Consider the following 17,163-nt stretch of genomic DNA (forward strand, 5'->3'; position numbering starts at 1 on the left):
AATCAATTTAGCAGTTAATGCTCATTGTTTCCATTTCAGAGTGTTTATATTTTCTTTCAGCTTCTCCTAATGCGGCATTGTGAGATTTACGAAAGAAGTCAACACTCTCTCAGCATTGTGGCATATGTGAGCATTTCTTTGCTTATTCTTTGTGGAGGCATTTAGTTAGAATTTAACAGAGAAACAACAACTGGAAATATCTTTTCCCACCCCAGTGAACACAAAAAATTAATCATTTCAGAGAGTCTGTATTAAACCTGAGACAGTCCACAATGCAAATATGGCACAAAGTCTATCCTTACATTTATTTGCTTCATATAAATTAATCCTCCATTTCATTATAAAGAAGGAATTACGTCTGTGGTCAAAGGGTGGTGGTGGTGGGGAGCGTTAATCTGATTTAGCGCAGCATGTGAAAAATTAATTGAAAGTCACAACTCCATAGTGTTTATTATAAAGTAATTTCACACCAGCTCAGGATTAGCATGGTAACGGGTGACAATAGGTCATCACTATGTTAATTGAAAGACAGCATGCTTTGTAAAGAAGGAGGCAGAAAGAGAAGGAGGGAGGGAGAGAGAGATAAATTGATTTAGAGACACAGGAATTATAATATAGGAATTGATGGTAGTTTGCAACAAAGGGTATAGAAAGGACAGGACCCACTGAAAAAGATAGCCTCTTGCAAAATCAAGTGGCTCTCCTTGGATAGCCTAAGCAAATAGTGTTTCTGGTGACATGAAGCTCTGAAATACTCTGAGACTCCCATAGCTAGAAATGCCTTTTAGTTTCTGCACCTTTTAGAGCTGACTGTCTCATAACTGAAGGTGCTGACATGTTCTATGTTGGTGATGTTGGGGTCAGCAGAGAAGAGGAAAAGCCCAAGCCCTTGACCAAGTGCTTTAAATTCTCCTCATCTTTTGTTCTCTGAGGATACAGCTTGGCTCTCCGAGAATCTGAACTCTCACCTAGAAGGATTAGTGCAAGATTAGTGCAATCAGCATTAGTGGTAAAGTGAGGGCATCTTTCATTCACCAACCTCCGGGTCAATACAGCCAATACAACCAGCAGACACGGAACAGAAAATAACCTGTCATTTTGACGTCATGTTGAATGCATGGCCACATCAGGCTTGTCATTCCAACTGAGTGCAGAGTCCATTGAGCATCTCTCTCTGCAGCAAGGGTGCCTACCACATTCTGGCATCCCTCCCGTGGGCTGTGAGCTGGAGTGTACAACATACAACACAGGATCGCAGCCTACGCTTCAGCATCTGAAACAGAAGAGCACATTTCCTGTTGTATTTGCATAATGGAAGTAGGTTAAAGAAGTTTCATGACTAACAGATCATGCCACTGGCACAGGTCACACAAGATGAATTGCGAGTGAGAACTCTGTTATTAACTGCAGTCATCGCTGGGGTCTGGGCTAGTGGCTCATTAAGGATTTAAATAAGCATTTTCACAAAAGCAATTAGACAACTAAAAAAGTAGGATGATGTAATACGTATGTTAGCAACCTGGGAACTGACTCAAGGAAACCAAATTTGTAGAAACGGATGGCAGAGAAATTACAGCTGTGAAGTGTGGGTGAGTAGTGTGCTTGCAAGTCATGCGTATGGGTAAGAAGGGGTGTTGGTTGGAGCAAGAGGAAATCAGTCTCTTTTATTTATAAAGGTAAGAAATTGTCTTTTAGGATTCTGCAATTCTCTGTGGTATGAGCTGATGAGTGTGTCCTTTCGGCCTACCCTTTCTTATGGAAAGTTCGTAACCCAGACTGACACAAGCTGTTGTAATATGTTAATTCTGACCTAGCTCTGCCACAAATACTAACCATGATCTCTAAGACATTTTCACTAAGAAATACAGTATTTTCAGACACAGCTTTCAGCACTAAGTATCTCAATGACCTTTCTAATGGAGGTCAAAATTAAAAAAGCAAAACAAAACAAAACAAAACAAAAAAACCTAAAAAGAAAACCAGAAAAGAAAAAGTGGTGTGGGGAAATGGGAACGCCACAGAGGTTGTTCACTGTGAGGTTAGCATTCCAGGCACAGTCCTTTCTCCTTCATCCTTTCAAGAAACTTTGCTCCTTAGAAGAGTGTGGGAAGAGGTCAACCGGAAGTTATCTGGAAAAAATTGAGTGGAGATGCATTCAGAGAGAATGGGATGAGTTTGGAATCTCCCCTCGAGAAGCCAGGTGTAATTTTCTTTTCTTTTCTTTTTTTTGTGTATATGTATTTTTTATTTTATTGTACTTTAAGTTCTAGGGTACATGTGCACAACGTGCAGGTTTGTTACACATGTATACATGTGCCATGTTGGTGTGCTGCACCCATTAACTTGTTATTTACATTAGGTATATCTCCTAATGCTATCTCTCCACCCTCCCCGTGCCCCACAACAGGCCCCCGTGTGTAATGTTCCCCCTTCCTGTGTCCAAGTGTTCTCATTGTTCAGTTCCCACCTATGAGTGAGAACATGCAGTGTTTGGTTTTCTGTTCTTGCAATAGTTTGCTGAGAATGATGGTTTCCAGCTTCAACCATGTCCCTACAAAGGACACAAACTCATCCTTTTGTATGACTGCATAGTATTCCATAGTGTACATGTGCCACATTTTCTTAATCCAGTCTGTCACTGATGGACATTTGGATTGGTTCCAAGTCTTTGCTATTGTGAATAGTGCTGCAATAAATGTATGTGTGTATGTGTCTTTATAGCATCATGATTTATAATCCTTTGGGAATATCCCCAGTAATGGGATGGCTGGGTCAAATGGTATTTCTAGTTTTAGATCCTTGAGGAATCGCCACACTGTCTTCCACAATGGTTGAACTAGTTTACAGTCCCAACAACAGTGTAAAAGTATTTCTATTTCTCCACATCCTCTCCAGCACCAGTTGTTTCCTGACTTTTTAATGATCGCCATTCTAACTGGTGTGAGATGGTATCTCATTGTGGTTTTGATTTGCATTTCTCTGATGGCTAGTGATGATGGGCATTTTTTCATGTGTCTGTTGGAAGCCAGGTGTAATTTTCTAAGATAGAAGAAAATGGGGAAAGCACAACACTGGGTCAACATTCATTTATTTGAGGGCTCACCACCATGAATCACAAGCTCCAATGCCTACCAAAGTCAACCATGTACTAGAAATGAGTGAAACAGAGAAGTAGGTGCTTCTGAGGATTGTAGTGAACTGGGAAAACAGGTAGCAGCTACTCATCCTGGGTTGATTATAGCAACATAGAGATACAGGCCAACTGTGTCTGTATCTTTTGACTTTTAAAGAGGGGACGGAAAAATATACTTTAGTATGTAATCTCCTGGCCAGGCAATGGCTCATGCCTGTAATCCCAGCACTTTGGGAGGCTGAGGCAGGTGGATCGCTTGAGGCCAGGAGTTCGAGACCAGCCTAGCCAACATGATGAAACCCAGCCTCTACTAAAAATAGCAAAAAAAAAAAAAAAAAAGGAAAGGAAAGAAAATTAGCTGAGCATGGTTGCACACGCTTGTAATACCAGCTTTTTGGGAAACTGAGGCATGAGAATCGTTTGAACCCAGGAGGTGGAGGTTATAGTGAGCCAAGATCATGCCACTGCACTCCAGCTAGGGTGACAGAGAAAGACTCTGTCTCAAAAAAAAAAAAAAAAAAAAAAAAAAAAAAACAAGAAATCTCTCAATTTCTAAGTGTTGACAACTAATATAAGTGTTTTAATTACTTTGTGAACTTAAGAAATCTGACGATGAGCATGACACAGCCATATATATGTTCACTGTTTGTCACTGTGGCTTATGACATGGGCTACTGGCCTCCAGTTCTTCTCTGAAATCTACTTGCTGGAGTGAGATACCTCTTCTTCTGTGTGTTCACAGATTTAGTGTTTGCTCTTAGTATATTTTGTGATTTAAAGGTTAAATAAGTTTTTCCCTTTCTTATTAGTGACTCTCACTTCTCTGGCAAAGAGAAAAAAAAAGGCAAACATATGCAATATGGTTTCTATGACCTACATGATTGAAAAGTATTGAATGAGAAAGCACTTCTTGAAATGTCAATGTTACACATTTTTCTTTTTGCTTAAAAAAAGAAAAAATGCTTTTTGTTCTAGAGAAGGAATTCTTAACAATGGATTCACTCATGAGCTTCAGTTGGGATCCAAGCATGCTAAAACTGTACACAAAATTTTGCATATAAATGGGTTCTCTACAATTCCATTTTGGAGGGAGTCTGTAGCTTTCATTGGCTCCAAAAGTTAGTTCGTATCTCTTCCCAAATATTAGTATCCACTGCTCTAGGTTTTATTGACAGTCTTTTACTTTTCATTCAGAAATAAATGTGTATTTTATTTGTTTCAATTGTGTCACCTGAAGGCCACAGTTAGAAAAAAATGACAAGGAGCTCAGTCATCACACCTATAGCATAAAATCTAGAATCATACATTTGATAAATGTGCCAGGTTATGAAGACTATTGTTCTTTAGCTATTTCTGAATAGATCAAATTAGTTTTCTAGAAATTTAAATAGACATGTGCATCAAATTTGATAGAACTAATACCTTCCTAGACTTTACATTTTTTAGGTCGTAAACTAGGTGGACACTTGTCATTCTTTTTAACTGCCCAGCATCTGAACCACTTTATCATATTTTTAGAATTCATGTAATCAATTCAAAAAATTAATAAATATTTCTGATGAGAATGTATAGAATGGAAGGAAAATAGGGATAAGGTATCCAGCTTTGAATCAACTCAATTCATGATTGAATTGTGATCTTCCCCCAAACTAACTTTCTTCAAGAAGCAAAAGTAAATGTTCTCTCTGGAGGATTATAACATCATCCAGAGCCTCAAGTTCTCTCAATATTTTCTCATAAAAAAGTCTAGTACTCAGAATAAAAAATAACAAGGTAGAGAAGATAAAAATTGACCCAGAACCAAGAGGAATAAAATGGAAACAGGTCCACAGTTAATGCAACCGCTGTCAACAATGGACAGCATATATGATGTTGGTACCATAGGATTAAAATGGAGCTGAAAAATTTCTATTACCTAGTGATGTTGTAGCTATCATAATGTTGCAGCATCATAGTGCAATTTTTAAAATAAATTTAGTATATCCTAAGTAGTCAGTGTTTATAAAATCTATGGTAGTATACAGTAGTGTTCTGGGCCTTCACATTCACTGACCACAGACTCCTTGACTCACCTAGAATAAGTTTCAATCCTGTAAGCTCCATTCATGGTAAATGCCCTATACAGGTATACTATTTTTTACATATTTTATATTGCATTTTTACTGTACCTTTTCTATGTTTAGATACAAAAATACTTACCATTGTGTTATAATTGCCTATAATAATCAGTGCAGTCACATGCTATACAGGTTTGTAGCTTAGGAGAAATAAGCTATGCTACGTAGTCTGGGTGTGTAGTAGGTTATACCATCTAGGTTTGTATAAGTACACTCCATGCAGTTTATGTGACAAAATCACCTAATGGCACATTTCTCAAAACACATCCCCGTGTAGTTAGACTTAAAGTGAGTGTGATTAATATACATCCCTGAAATTACATGATAAGATATAGAATTTCAGAAGAGAGTAGAAATGCATTCCTTAGACTCAAATGGAAATTTGAGAACTGACAAATACCTAAAATTAAGAGATTTGTGGGTATATTTAACTACAGATTAGATTTAGTTGGAGAAAGTACTGTTGAACTGAAATACAGATCAAAAGAAAATATCCTGACTAAAGCACAGAAAGACAATAGATTAGAAAGGTCAGGGAAGAGCATTAGAGGCATATGGAATGCCAAGAAATCTAACATATGTGTAAACTGGAATTACAGAAGAAAGGGAGGGAGGGGAGAGAGAAAGAGGCAGAGAGAGAGAGAGAGAGAGAAGAAATATTTAGTATTTGAAGGAATACTGTCAGAAAAATTTCCAAATGAATGAAAGACATGAAGAAATAGGTTCAAGAGGTGATGTGATCCCAACACAGAATAAATACAGAGAGACCACATAGAGATACATGATAATAATACTGCTGAATACAAAAGACTAAGAGAAAAATGTTAAAAATGTTTAAGGAAGTCAGAAAATATTGTAATACCTTTAAAGGAGCAACAATAAGGCTAACAGATGACTCATCAAAAGAAATGATGCAAGACAGATCACAATGCATATTATCTTCGAAGTGTCAAAGATTTCTATGTTTAGCAAAAGCAGCATTAAAAAAGGGCAGAGCAGATATGAACCTCTGCTTCCAGACAATTTGGAGTAATAGGAAGCGGATTTACCCTCTTACCTAAAGCAAACACAAAATAGGAAAAAATATAGGAATCAAACGTTTTGAAGGCATTGGCCATGAAGTCAATCAAAATGATGTCTGAGAGATTTGAAGCAAATATGGTAAGCATTGCAATTACCCCAACTTAATGCCTTGAGAGACTTTCCAGCCCACAGTGCAGAGAGAGGTGATCCTCAAAACTTAATGAGAAGAAAACAAACTATCCACTAAAGAATGGGAAAAATATTTGAACAGATTCTTCACCAAAGAAGATAAATGAACTACAAACAAGAACATAAAAACAGAGTTCCGCAACAGGCTGGTCCAGGTCCTGTTAGGAATCAGGCCACACAGAAGGAGGTCAGCAGTGGGCAAGTGAGTGAAGCCTCATCTGTATTTACAGCCGCTCTCCATCACCGCATTACCACCTGAGCTCCGCCTCCTGTCAGATGAGCAGCGCATTAGATTCTCACAGGAGCGAATCCTATCGTGAACTGCACATGTGAGGGATGTGGGTTGTGCACTTCTTGTGAGAATCTAATGCCTGATGATCTGTCAGTGTCTCCCATCACTCCCAGATGGGACTGTCTAGTTGCAGGAAAACAAGCTCAGGGTTCCCACTAAATCTACATTTTGGGGAGTTGAATAATTGTTTCATTATATATTACAATATAATAATAATAGAAATAAGTGCACAATAAATGTAATGGGTTTGAATCATCCTGAAACCATATCCCTCCTACTCTGCACTCCCTGCAACTCCCCTCATGAATCCATGGAAAGATTGTCTTCCATGAAATTGATTCCGAAGGTTGGGTACTCAATATGAAAAGGTACTCAATATGATTAATTATTGGGGAAGTAATCATTAAAACCACAATTATATATTTCTACAAACCTACTAGAATGGCTAAAACTAAACCAACTGACCATAACAAGTGTTGGCAAAGACATGGAGGGATTGGAACTCTCAGACACTGCTGGTGGAAAAGTAAAATGGTGTAACCACTGTGGAAAAGTTGGACAGTTTTTTAAACAGTTAAAGTATACCTCCCATGTGAAGCAACCATTCTATTTCCAGCTAATTACATAAGAAGAGTGAGAGCATGTGCCCATATAAAGGTGTAAACACAAATGTTCAAAGCAGTTTTATTTGTATTAACTCTAAACTGTAAACAATTCAAGTGTCTGTCAAAAGGTAAGTGGCTACTTTGTAATATATCCATACAGTAAACTATAACAAAATGGGTGGTCTTGAAGTAATTATATTGAGTGAGAGGCTAGACCAAAACAAAAACAATATAACATACTATATAGTTCCATGCACATAAAATTTTAGAAACTGTAAACTATTGTGACAGAATAGATTAATGGTTGCTTGGGAGGTTCAGGAGGGAGAGATTACAATGAGGCTCAAGAAAATGTTTGAGATTGATGGATTGTTTCACTCTCTTGATTATGATATAGTTTCACACGTGTATTACATAAGTCAAAACTTATCAAATTTCACACTATAAACTGAACATGTTCAGTTTTTTTATCCACTATATTTTAAGCTGTTACAAAATGAAGCCAAAATAAGGATGTATTAAAATAATAATAATGAGAGAATTCTTTATCAGCATACCTGAACTAAAGAAAACACAAAAGGAAAAGGAAAATTATCTTAGAATGGAACAGAGATGTAAGAAAGAATGATGAATTATGAAGAGGGTAAATACATGGATAAATCTAAATTAATAATGATTAAAACAATAAAATAATATCTTTGGCCATTTAAAGTATCTGAAACAATACAGATAAACAATACGTTAAAAATGGGAGAGAGTAAATGAAGTTAAAAAGTACTAAGTTCCTTTCATTGTTTGGGAAGTGGTAAATTATAGTAGAGTTAATAAGTTAGTGATATATGTTGTACTTTTTAAGACAATATGGAATAAAATAGTAAATATAATCATATGACATGAGAAGAAAACAACAATAATAAATTATTCCAATGAAAGCAAGGAGTGAAAATGGGACATAGAACAAATGCAACAAACAGAAAACAAGTATTAAAATTGTATACTTAAAACCAGATAGATCAGTAATACTTCAATTAAAAATCAAAGATAAAACTGGATAAAACAGGCTATATAGAGCAACAAAATCTAGCTACATTCAGTTTATGTAAACACTGAAAGTAAAGGGATGGAAAAAGATATACCTTTTATCCACTAACTAAAGAAGGCTTGTATTATTATAATAGTATAAAGCAAAGTAAACAGCTCTGTCAGAAATACTGTAGATAAGAAGAACATAAAGGTGTCATTCCACCCAAAACACAGAACAATTCTACATTAGTATGTATCCAATAATTTAGCTTCAAGATATGTGGAATCAAAACTGATGGAAGTAAAAGTAGAAAAAACAATAATCTTCCTTACACAAGCACCAAATCTACCAGGTCTTCTCATTATCCATGTAAACCACGTATTAGATACATTTTTGCAAGTAGAGGAAAGAAGGAAGTAAAATACCACATTTTGGTGTCTCTCAGGCTTTTTCACCAACTATGGTTTCTTTGCATTATGTTTTAACATAGTTATGCTGCTGTCTTCTGTAATGATACAGCTTTGTGCAGCTGTTTTCACGTAGCATATCGTGGGCATCTCCCCACGTTATTGCTCATTTTATTTTGGAGTGGCTGTGTACTCTTCCATCGACTAGATGGACTGTTGTGCCAGTTGCTGGTCACGAATGCTGTTATTAAGTTTTCAGTTATAAATTGATGAATAGCTTTGTGTACAAGGCTGTTTCCCAATGTCAAGTTATTTTCTTAGGATAGACTCCCAGAGGTGAGATTCTTGAATTAAAGAAGATTAAAACCTTTGAGGCTTTTACTACATATTGACACGATGGTTTCCGGAAGAATTTGTATCCTCTTACACTGCCACCAGCAAGGATAAACATGGCCATCTTGCCAGTATTTGGAATTATCATCTGGCTAAATATTTGCTAATTTGATAATGAAAAAGTAGCATTGGCATTTCATTTCTTTCTCTTTCTTTTCTTTTCTTTTTTTTTTCAGTCTTCGCCGTGTCGCCCAGGCTGGAGTGCAGTGGCGCAATCTCAGCTCACTGCAAGCTCCGCCTCCCAGGTTCACACCATTCTCCTGCCTCAGCCTCCCGAGTAGCTGGGACTACAGGCGCCCGGCTAATTATTAGTATTTTTGGTAAAGACAGGGTTTCACCGTGTTAGCCAGGATGGTCTCAATCTCCTGACCTCGTGATCCACCTGCCTCGGCCTCCCAAAGTGCTGGGATTACAGGCGTGAGCCACCGTGTCGGGCCCATTTCATTGATTTCTAGCACGGTTGGGCATCTTTCATGTGAAGCGACTGTATTTCCTCTTTTGTGGATTGTCTATATCCTTTGCTCTATCTTCTGGGGTCTGATAAATTTGTATGAACGTGGTATATATTAAAGATATTAACCTAGTGTGTGTCATAAAAAAATAATCATAGAGGGAAAATTTAACACACTTCTTTCAATAATTGGTAGGACAAGACCACAAATGGTTGATAAGTATATAATAAATTTGAACACCTATTTAACAAATTTGAACTAATTGACATACATAGAAAAACTATAAATTATACCCAACAACATATTTTCAATGAACAGGGAAAAATATTAAAAACTGATCACATGCTGGGCCACAAAGTAAGTTTCAAAAACATTTTAAATAATTAAAATCATAAAGAATATGTTTTCTAGAAAAAGTGGAATTAGATTAAAAATCAACAAGAAGAACAAAGATAGAAAATCCCTTTATATTAACACATTTCTAACAAATTGATAAAGAAGAAATTACAGTAGAAATTAGAAAATATGTTTTGACTAAATAATGATGAAAATGGGTGTCTTAAAAATTGTGAAATGCAGCTCGCTAAAGCTATGTTTAGAAGAAAGTTTATTATGCCTGTAATTACAGCACTTTGGGAGGCCGAAGTGGGTAGATCACCTGAGGTCAGGGGTTCGAGACCAGCTTGGCCAACACAGTGAAACCCTGTCTTTACTAAAAAATACAAGGATTAGCCAGGCATGGTGGGGGGAGCCTGTAGCTCCAACTACTCAGGAGACTGAGGCAGAAGAGTCACTTGAACCCAGGAGGCGGAGGTGGCAGTAAGCTGATATCACACCACTGCACTCTGACCTGGGCAACAGAGTGAGACTCAGTCGAAGAAGAAGAAGAGGGAGAAGGAGAAGGAGAAGGAGAAGGAGAAGAAGAAGAAAGTTTATTGTCTTGAATACATGTATTATGAAAGAAGATGGGTAAAACCTAAGACGTGCATTTTCAACTGGTGTAATTTCATCCAGGGGACAAAAATTAGTGAAAAAAATCTTACTCTTTCTTATTCTCTTCACACATGAAGCACAGGCAGATGTACAGTACATGAACACACACACACACACACACACACACACATATAATATATCCTTAGTATTTATATTTGAAAAGGAAGCCAATTAAGAAAAGCATGTCTGAAGAGCTTCTTAGGGGGCAATAATAAAAATAGCTTGAGAAACACTTTTTAAAACATGCAAGTTAAGAAATTTCAAGAAGAAAAGCAAATGAAACACCAAGAAAAGTAGGACAGAAATAATCAGAGAAAGCAGTAAAAATTAGTAAAATAGAAAACCAATGTACAGGAGGAAAACAGAGGGCTTGAGAAGCACTATAAACTAACTAAATCTAAACAGACATCTATAGGACACTCCATCCAACAACTGAATACACATTCTTCTCAAGTGCACACAGACTATTCTCCAGGATAGACCACATGCTAGGATGTAAAGCAAATGTCAATAAATTTAAAAGAATTTAAATCATACAGTATACATCCTCCAGTCATAATGGAATGTAATTAGAATTCAGTAACAAAAAGAAATTTGGGAAATTCACAAATATGTGGAAATTAAACAGTATACTGGGAGCAAATTTGGAAGACTCATATTTACTGATTTCCAAACTGAAACAAAGCTACAATAATCAAGACAGTGTGATATTGACATAAAGATAAATTAAGAAACCACTGGAGTAAAATTGAGAGTTCAGAAATAAAATGGTGTAAGCACTTTAGAAAATGATATGCAGTTCCTCAAAAGGTTACACACAAAGTTGCCGTATGGCCCATCAATTCCACTCCTAGGTGGAAACAGTCCACACAAACCTGCTAGTGTTGTTCATACTAACATGATTCAAAATAGCCCCAAATTGGAAACAACTCAAATGTCCATCAACCAATCAATGAACAAATAAAATTACAATGGAATATCATAAATATCATGGCCATTAAAGGGAATTAAGTACTGATACATATTACAACATGAATAGATCTTAAAGTTATTCTAAGTGGAAGAAATCACACTTAAAAGACCAGAGAGCATATGATTTTGTTTTTATGAAATGTCCAGAATAGGCAAATTCATACAGAAAGATAAGTTGTTGCCTAGGGCTGGGAGCATTAGGGCAAAATGGGGAATTATTTTCTTTATCTGCAGAGATAAAAATGTTCAGAAATTAATCGTAGTGATGGTTGCACAACTCTGTGACTATACTATAAATCATTAAACTGTGTACTTTAAATGGATCAACTGTTTGGTATGTGAATTATATCTCCATAAAGCTGTTTTTTTAAGGTAATACAGTTTCTATGTAGTTCTTATGAGACACTTGCTCTTGACATCCAGCTGCCACATTGCAAGGAAGTCCAAACTAGCTAATTAAAGAGGTCACGTGTAGGTATTACAACTGACAACTGTGGTAGGGGTCCCAATGACAGCATGCACCAATTTCTATACTTCTGAGTGCAGCGGGCTTCAAATTATCTCACCCTCCCATCCTTTGAGTCTTTCCAGTGGAAATCCCATACATTGTGCAGCAAAGAGATGCTATCCCCATTGTGCCCTTTCTGAATTCCTGACCCAGATAATCTGTGATCCTAATAAAATGGTTGTTATGTAACAAAAGAAGAAGAGGGAAAAGGGAATCAATGTATATTAGAGGTTATCAATAATGTCAAACTTAGTGCTATGGTGTAGATGTTTGCCATCTTCAAAACTAATGTTGATGTTTAATTGCCATTGTAACAGTATTAAGAGGTGGGACCTTTAAAAGATGATTAGGCATTAGACTACAACCCGTGAGAGCTGCTCTGTGGGCTGAGTCTGGCAGAGTCATGGGTGGGGGAAGCTATTCGAGGCCTTTGGGGCTCTACCCCTGCTTCAGTGTGTCCAGAAGTTGGGACATGGAGTCACGGAAGATAATTCTAAAGCCTTAAGATTTAATATTGTGCCTCCTGTTGGGTTTGAAGCTTGCTTGGGATCAGTTACTTTCCCCCAACCTTTTCTTTGCCTACCTGTCTGTTTTGGAAGGGGAATGTCTATCATAGGCTTGTTCCAGTATTGTGCTTTGGAAGTAGGTAACTTATTTGATTTTACAGCCTCACACCTGCAGGGGAATTTGCCTCAAGATGAGCTGTACCCTGAGTCTCATGCATATCTGATTTAGATGAGACTCTGGACTTTGAACTTATGAGTTGGTGCTGGAATGACTTAAGATTTTTGGACCTTGGGATGGAATGAATGTATTTTGTATGTGAGAAGGACATGAGTTTTTGGGCCAGGGGTGGAATGCCATGGTTTGAATGTTTGCCTCCTGCAAACCTCATGTTGAAATTTAATTGTCATTGTAACAGTATTAAAAGGTGGAACATTTAGGAGATGGTTAAGCCATGAAAGCTCCACATAGGGGCTTTCGAGCAGAGACTTTTCCTCTTCTTCTCTGCTATGTGGTGACACAGCAAGAAGGCCAATGTCAAATGCCTGCACCTTGATATTGGACTTCTCAGCCTCCAGAACTGTGAACCAATAAATTTCTGCTTATTATTAATTACCCAGTCTGTGGTATTCTGTTATAGCAGCACAAAGTAGATGCTTGGTTTCTTGAAAAGAATGATAAAATTGATAAATCTATGTCAAGATTGATAAAGAAAAAAATTAAAGACAGCTCAATTGTCAATATCAGAAACATGAAAGGGGATATTGCTACAGATCTTATGAACATTAAAAAGATAATAAGATGTTATGAAGTCATTTTAAGTCATAAACTTATGAAGTCATTTTAATCAATGCACTTGAAAATTTAAATGAAGTAGACAAATTCCTAGAAAAACAGTTAACAGATACTCGAGAAGAAGTAATATCAAATTTATTAAAGTAATTAAATCCATAAATAAAAGTCTTCCTACAATGAAAACTCCAAGGCCAAATGTATTCACGATTGAATTCTATGAGACATTTGAGAAATAATGTTGGTTTTAGACAAAAATATTCCAGAGAATAAAAAAAGTGGTGGCATTTCTCTCAACTCATTTTATGAAAGCAGTTAACTTTCATACCAAATCATGTCAAGAGCATTACAAGAAGTGACAATTACAGAGCAATCTTTTAAAATATAGATGTAAAATTTCTAGTGAGATATTACAAAACCAAAACCAGAAATACATAAATATGATAATACCCAAGACCAAGCTGATATTATTTCAGGAATGCAAGGTTCATTTGACATTTGAAAGTCACTTAATGTAATATGCTAACAGAAAAATGAGAAAGATAATCTGATCATTTCCATATATGCAGAAAAACATTTGATGAAGTAAAACGCCTGTTTGTAATTTCAAAATCTTAGCAAAATACAAAATGAAATGAAGTCTTCTAATCTGATAAAGGTTACTTGCAAAAACAAATCAGTAGCAAACATATTGCTTAGTGAGTAATTAAAAGCTTTCCCTTTAGGCTGGGAACAAAATGAGATGACTATTATTTCTGTTCAACATTGTACCAGTAGTTTTATCTGGTGTAAAAAGCAGGAAAATAATAAAAGAGATACGAAATAGAAAGTAAGAAATTAAACTCGCATTATTTGCAAGCATCATGATTATGTACATAAAAATCCAAAAGAATCTGTGATTAAACTATTTTACTTAATAAATAAATTTAGCAAGGTCACTGGATATAAGGTCAATATACAAAAATAAATTAGTTTTGCCATTACCAACAAAATGCCATTCAAAAGCGAAATTTAAAGAATGATATCTTATAAACAGGCATAGAAAATAAGAAATATTTCAGAATAAATCCAATAAAAGCTTTTGAAAATACCTACATATAGCATGTTTATGAATTGGAAAGTTCGACATTATAAAGAGGTCTTATTATATTAAGGATTATGATATTAAATGATTATATAATGATGTAATAATTACATTATATTATATAAGGATTATTACATTAAATGATATTATATTAAACCCTGGTTGATTTTTTTCTTTTGGTGGAAGTTGACAAGCTGATTATAAGATCATTATGAAAATGAAAATGGGCAAATTAAGCCCTAGGTACCCTGAAGAATGAAAGCAATGTTACATTACTAGATCTACTACATATCAAAACCCACAAAGCTACATTATCAAGATAATATGATCTTGGCACAGGAATGAACAAGTAGACCAATGAAGCAAAAGTCCCAAAACTGACCCATATATAAAAGTGTGAGATTTCAAAGTGAGAAAGTTTATTCTTTTCAATAAAAAATTATCACTCAGTTTGATATCATTATAGAAAAATATTAAAGTTGGTCCCTAGCTCACACTATACAGAACAATTAATACCAGGTAGATTGTAGATGTCAATGTGAAAGGTAAAAATATAAAGTTCTGGAATATGACATAGATTAATATCTTCATGACCATAGGAAATGAAAGTTTCTTAAACAGTACTGATAAACACAAACCACAAAGAAAAATACCGATAAATTAGATTACATATAAATAGAACCTATTTTATTTGTAGAGCCTCTATAAATATAGCCTATTCATCAGAAGACACTGTTGAAAGAGAATGAAGGTAATCCGTAATTAAAAGATATGTGCAATCATATATATCAACAAAAGGTTCCTATCATTGCATATAAAAACTTCTACAGATTAATAAAATAATTACAGGCAACTCAACAGAAACATAGGCAAAACTAATGAACAGGCTCCTCCTTAAAGAAGATCTACCATATGAAAAGTACTCAATTTTATTATTCATTAAGAAAATCAAAACTTAAATCCATCATGATACACTTCCGTACACCTACCAGAATGGCTAAAATCACAAAAATTAGCATTACCAAATGGGATTGAAGTGTTGTCAGGATATTGACAAGGAGAATATAATGAAACACTTTTCACTGTTGGTGGGAGTATAAAGGCATTCAACAACTTTGAAAAACTATCTGGCAGTATCTAGTAAAGTTGAACATATGCACACTCTATAAACCAGTACTTCTCTCCTAGTTTTTGCAACAGAAATGTCTACATTTCTGCACCAAAAGATGTGTACAAGTATGTTTTTTAACAGTATTACTCTTAATAAATAAAAACTAAGAACAATCCCAATGTTAATCCATGGCAGATTGGATAAATACTCATACTCATTATAATGAATATCCTCTGACTATTAAAAATCTTTTGAATTTCAAGGTTTCCTACTCCCTACTCCTATTTCAAAGTTGTATATGTATTTCTTTGTGTATGAATGGAGTGCCTCTGGGTGACCTAAAGCTTTCAAGGTGTTCTCAGAGGCATTCATGGCCCCAAATGGGCTAACTTCTTTCTCATGGGCTGATCCAGTTAACACTAACCAGTGTTTTTCAAAGAAGACTGTTGAGTTTTTTAAAGATGTTCCCAGGTCAAATACGTTTAGGAAACATTGTTAAACATAACTCTTCTTTTGGTAATTCGTATACTTAAGGCTTTTATAGGAACACTGCTGTGAAGACTCTGGTACATACAGGTTGAGTAATTCTCATCCAAAATGCTTGGGACCAAAAGTGTTTCAGATTTTGGATTTTTTTCAGATTTGGGTTTTTTTCAGATGTTGGGTATTTGCATTATACTTACCATTTGAGCATCTCAAATCTGAGAATCCAAAAGTCTCCAGTGAGTATTTTCTTTGAGCATCATATTAGCACTCAAAAAGTTTCAGATTTTGGAGCATTTTGATTTTTGAATTTTTGGATTGGGGAAGGTCAGCTTGTGTTATTTTGGTTATCTTAGTGTTCACAAATTAATTTGAAAAATAAATTAAAATTTCCTTTCCTCAACTGTTTTTGTAACATATTTGATATCCTAAAAGACTGTTTTTTTCCCAAAATATTTTGAAAAACATGGATATATTCTGGGTGTGGGGCTATTAAATGAAAGACCATTTGAAAAATACATGAAAGAATTACATGATTACTCAATTCATTAACTAAACTGTTGAGAACAAAAAAATCAAGTATTACTTGAAATCAGCCAGCTCTTGATTATGCTCAATTGACTCAATACTCTTCTATAATTTTAAGAAATCCATTCTTGCCCTAATGTTTCCATAAGTTCCTAGAGGTTTATGTTTTCATGCAGATTTCTGGGTCTGGGCTTCTTCTTCTACTGAAATCTTGATCTTATTCATGTTTCACCTCCCAAGAGTATTCCTCTGTTCTATTCAAAACTGGATGTGGTCCCTTGTTTTATGTCTCCTATTAGTATGTACGGTAGAACATACTGATATTTGGGTTGACTGAGGAGTTTTAGGTACAGAAATGCAAAAAATCTGAAAAATCATTTATTAGAGATCCTTGTTCTCGAAAGCAATCCAACCTGTTTGTCACTAAGAATATTCTCACTGGCCCCCTTCTGCCAGAGGCCCCTATTTTCTACCACATAGTTCTGACCATTGTCTCCCTTCCTACTCCCTTTTACTCAGAACCTCTCTCTGTTCCACATTTTCTGTTTTTGTA

The sequence above is a fragment of the Macaca nemestrina genome, chromosome 10, assembly GCF_043159975.1.
Source record: "Macaca nemestrina isolate mMacNem1 chromosome 10, mMacNem.hap1, whole genome shotgun sequence".
NCBI classification, from domain to species: Eukaryota; Metazoa; Chordata; class Mammalia; order Primates; family Cercopithecidae; genus Macaca; species Macaca nemestrina.